Source organism: Zea mays, chromosome 9, assembly GCF_902167145.1.
Source record: "Zea mays cultivar B73 chromosome 9, Zm-B73-REFERENCE-NAM-5.0, whole genome shotgun sequence".
NCBI classification, from domain to species: domain Eukaryota; kingdom Viridiplantae; phylum Streptophyta; class Magnoliopsida; order Poales; family Poaceae; genus Zea; species Zea mays.
The window spans coordinates 60,609,818-60,615,126 of NC_050104.1; positions in this window are offsets into that span (position 1 = coordinate 60,609,818).

A 5,309-nucleotide genomic window follows, 5' to 3' on the forward strand; every position below is an offset into this window, starting at 1 on the left:
CGCCGGGGATGAGATCGATCTGATGCTCAATGCCACGGAGGGGAGGAAGACCCGGTGGTAAGTTCGTAGGATAAACATCAGCATACTCCTGCAAAAGGTTAACAAGAGCAGGGGGTATATCCAAAGACGGTGCATCATCAAGCGGAACAAGCATGCGCGAGCATACAAGTGCATAACAGGGCATATGATCTTCATGGAGATCATCAAAATCAGCACGTGTAGCAAGTAAAACAGGAGAGTGCAACTTGATTTTAGATTTAATAGGTGCGGCTGATGTCGATTTGACTTGTTGTGCAGTTTTAGCAGCCCTAGTAAGATCATCTTTCAAAATTTGGTCAGGGGTCATTGGATGTATAATTATTTTCTGGCCTTTAAACATGAAAGAATAATGATTTGAACGACCATGATGTAAACTATCAGTATCATATTGCTAAGGTCGACCCAATAACAAAGAGCATGCTTCCATAGGAATAACATCGCAATCAGCATAATCAGAATAAGAACCCAGCGAAAAGGGGACACGTACCGAACGTGTTACCTTTATTTTACCACCATCATTAAGCCATTGAATGTGATACGGATGTGGATGTGTGCGAGTGGGCAAGGATAATTTCTCTACCAACGCTGTACTTGCCAAATTGTTGCAGCTGCCACTATCGATGATGATGCGAATCGACCGTTCGTGCACGACGCCCTTGGTATGGAATAGAGTGTGTCACTGATTTTTTTCGGCCTGGGCAACCTGTGTGCTGAGAACACGCTGCACAACAAGACTCTCATACCTATCGGCGACGATGGGATCAATGTGGACTTCCTCATTTTCTGCATGGTTAGTGGCAATCATAGCATGACTAGTTTCCTCAGAATCACTGGCTGAAGAGTACTCACCATTGTCACGTATAAGCAAGGTACGCTTGTTTGGGCAGTCCCGAATCATATGCCCAAACCCTCTGCAACGATGGCACTAAATATCCCGTGTACGTCCTGTGGAAGAAGCGGCGCCTTTGGCAGGGGGCGCCACTGGCTTGGTCGTCCCTGTGCACGATGTAGTGCTAGGCGTAGAAGGTGCAGGGCTGGAAGAAGTTGAGCTGTGTGTTGGACCCCGGCCTGCAAAAGAGTTAGTATATGTCTTTGATCGTCGTCCCTGCACTTCACGTTTATATCAAAATAATCCTTATAATCAAGTATATCCTGAATTTCCCTGTTCAAACCACCACGAAAACGCGCCATAGCAGCGTCATCCGACTCAACCAAACCACAACGAAGCATACCCTTTTGTAACTCCTGATAATATTCCTCAACAGACTGTGAACCTTGTTGAAAACGCTGCATTTTGTTAAGCAAATCACGAGCATAATAGGAAGGAACAAATCTGTGGCGCATGGCAGTTTTTAATTGGGTCCAAGTAATGACACTGTTAATGGGAAGTTTTTGTTTATACTCACGCCACCAAATTAAAGCAAAATCAGTAAATTCACTAATGGCAGCCTTCACTTGGCTATTAGCAGGAATATCATGGCATGAAAATTTCTGTTCTACCTCTAATTCCCAATCAAGATATGCAGCAGGATCATATTTACCATTAAAAGATGGAATTTTAAATTTAATCTTAGAAAATAAGTCATTAGGGGGATGACGAACCACACGACGTGCACGACCACGGCGATCTCCATCGTCCTGCTCAGTGTCACCGCCGTATTCCTGCTCCATCTTTGTGGTCAATGCATCAAGGCGTGCCAGGATGGTGTCGAGTGTGGTGCGAGTCGCCGTTTGAGCAAGGTCAAGTTGGTTGAAACGCTCGGTCGTCGAAGTGATCGTTGAATCAAGCCGTTCATGCATCGTCCTAATGTCAGCATCAAGTCCATCAACTTGTCCCCTTACTTCCTACAACTGGGCATCCACCATGTCGTGTGCTCCTGCCATAGTTAGCGCAAACACCAAAATACCAAAAGGAGAAAAACCAACAACAAAAATAGGGGTGTACTGCTCACAAGGCGCTCACACTAGTGCTGTTATCAAGTTCTTATCCGTTCTTACCAAGCCACAGTGGTGAACTGCAACCAACAGGTGGAACCGGTGAAAGATTGGATGAGCGATTGCCTGGAGAAACAGAAACCTTCTCGTCGTAGAAATATGTGGAGTTTTGGGTAGGCTGCACTCAAGTCAAGGATTAGCACGATCAAACAATAATGCAAAGTTGAATTATAGTGCAAAACAAGAAACTATATTGCTGGCCACAAGTGCAAAGGACGGATGGAACTAGCAGAATGGCAGTACCATAAATATTGTACTAGCGAGGCCACTAGTAGGAATCACAAGTGATTTTGTTTTTCTTTTTTTGTATGATTTTTTTGATATTTTTCTCAGCACAAGAAGCAACAAAATAGGAGCTACACGAAGTTTCACCTAAAACAGAAATCAGATGTGGTCTATAGAAAATCAGGAAGTTCTCTGAAAAGCGTGCGAGAACTTTGACGAATTTTTTTTCTTTATTTTCCTGAATTTTTTTGACAATTTTGTCGAACCCCAAACAGACCGTAGGTGAGTTTGGCCGGCCTCAGAATGGTGTCAACAAGCTCCTGTAAAAATTTCAGATTTTTTGGACACCCGAGCGAAAAGTTATGCCCGTTTTACGGAAGGTACCTCAAGTTATGTTTTAAAAACGACCGGGATGAAACAACCGTATCCTTTCTCCTTCGTTTTCTTTTTTTTGTTTCTGTTTTTTTTGACGTAACCGAAGGAGAAAAACAAGGAAGCGGTCGTTGACTCGGTTTGTTTTTTTTCTGTTTTTTTTCGTAACCGAAGGAGAAAATCAAGGAAACGGCCGTTGACTCGGTTTGTTTTTTCTTTTTTTTGACGTAACCGAAGGAGAAAAACAAGGAAACGATGTTGACTCGGTTTGTGACGTGATCAAACGGGAGATGGTGGCGGCGCTAGGGTTTGAATGGTGGAAGAACACAATGCAACCAGCAACAAATGACGCGAAAGCACACAAATTCAACAATGCAGATTATTGAAAGAAAGTGCGAGGCTCAAAAGGGTGCTGGGATAAGATCTAACCTGAATTTTTATGTGGTTTTGTGGACTATAGGAAAAAAACGCTCGATAAACTCACCGATCAACCTGGAGCTCTGATACCAATTGATGTAGCTGAGGTGCCCGATCTTTCGGCGAGTAGAGATAATTCCGATTTGGCGGAAGATGACCCTTGCGATCCGACTACGACGAGCAAGCCCGAGGCGCCAATGCAATCGCTGAACCAACTCCCTGTGGTTACCGACCTTGCTGATGCGAGATCGGCCTGATCACGAGGATCGTTTCCTGTGCGCAATCGAAGAACGAACAAGAAAAGATGCGAGCAATCTAATCTATTACTCGAGGGTGGAGTTCTGAATACACGAAGACAGCGCAGATTTGCGCGTGTTCGAGAGTAGCTAAGGCTAACGTAAAACAAAACTCGAAAATAAAGGAGGTGCAGCTCCTGGATAAATAGAGGGGGCGCAGCCCCTAGGGGCGGCCAACCCTAGGTCGTCCACTATGGGCCGCAGTTGGGCTGGTCGTCTATTCTTCTGGGCCCTCATTCTTCAGTAGCATGACGAAGTTAAGATCTCTAGCACGGGCCCGAGTGATTGGCCCAGCTAATGAAGAAAGTGGCGCTTGATGTGGAGGTGCTGCTGGTGTTGTCGTACTCATAGTGATGTCCTCATCACAGCCCTAGCCCTTCCCGACCGTGTCCAACCCTCGGAGACGAGTGAGCACACCTCAGTGAAGCTCCCCGAGCGAGGAATCGAAGCCTGCTTCGCCGGAGAGGCCAGTCCACGGTCGCCGGAGTTCACAACCCCGCCGGAGTGCGTGGACCGGGTAATCCACTGAATCTTTTTCCGATTCCTTGTGCACACGGTCTCTATGTCACCCCGTGAAGCTCACCGTGCCCTTGGATGGAACTAGATCGCCATGGTTTGGCCGGCACACTCGCCGCCGATGAAGACACACGCCTGCGCACGTGGACCGAGCGATTCCGGCCATCCCCGCCGTCGAGCCGTACATCGTTGTGACCACCAGAGCCTCCCCGAGCCAACCCCGCCCCTCGCCGGACCCCTCTCGCCGCCGGTAAGCCTCGCCGCCCTTTTCTTTCCCGCGGGTACTGTTTACATTAGGGGAAGGACCTCGAGGAAGAAGAAGGAAAGGTCAGGGGGCTTTTTGAACTGTCAGCGACTCAGGGGAATAGTGGCGCAGGGGTAGATTTGAGTGGGTTGATTTAGTTTAAACCCAGGGTCCTCGGTGTAAACTGTTTTTCCAGGAAACCTTTATTTAAATTTGATTTAAATTTGAACAGAAACTTTAATAATTCATAACATCTGTTTAGTTCATCTAAATTTGGTCAAACCAATTTTGGCAGACTTTAAATAATGTAAGCTGCTTAGGAAAAATATAAAACCCTTAAGTACTGCATAAAACTATAAGGTTCTGATTTAATTATTGTTTTGGCTAAAAAACTAAATAATATGACTAAAAATAGTTGCATTATTTGACTAGGGTTAGAAAAATTTGGAGAAGTTTATATCCACCTACTGACCTGTTTAAAAATGCTAAACTTCTCTGTCCAACCCATTAAGCCTATTTTTGCCAATCATTTTACAATATGCTTAAGGTTAAGAAAAATAAAAAAGATGATTTTAAAAATGAACCAGAGAGCACCCCTATTTTTGTTAGAATACTTGTTTAATGTAGTTCACTAGAAAAATCTATTATGCCCTGGTTTAGTATAAAATGAGTAGGATACCTTTCATTTTAATAAAACAAGGAAAACTTAGAAAAACCTTCCAAAAATAACCCCAAGGTGAAAACACCCCAACCCTTGGGATAATTAATGTTTTGTTAATAAGAACTTAGGAAAAATAGGAAATCTGCTGTTTGACATTTTTCAAATAACAATGTAGTAGAAAGTGCCTTTTTGGCATTTAACTTTAGAAAATCATAACTAAATGTCCATCCCTTAGCTTTCTGTAGTTTTTGGCACAGAGGCCTATTAATACTATTAGATGCCAACAAAAATAACCCTTAGGGCAGAACTCACCCCTAATTAAGAGATGTAGTGTAAAGTGGCCCATTTTACACAACTCTTGTTATTTTTGTCTAAAGCATAGCCTTTATATTTTAAGCCTCAAATTCTTAACACACGCTAGAATAGCAAATGGCAACCCACTGTAATTTTTACAGAATTTTTGGAAAATATTAAACCACTGTCATAGTTCAAACCTACACTAGAAACCATAAGTAGAAAATAAAGAAAGGGAAAAATGAATAAT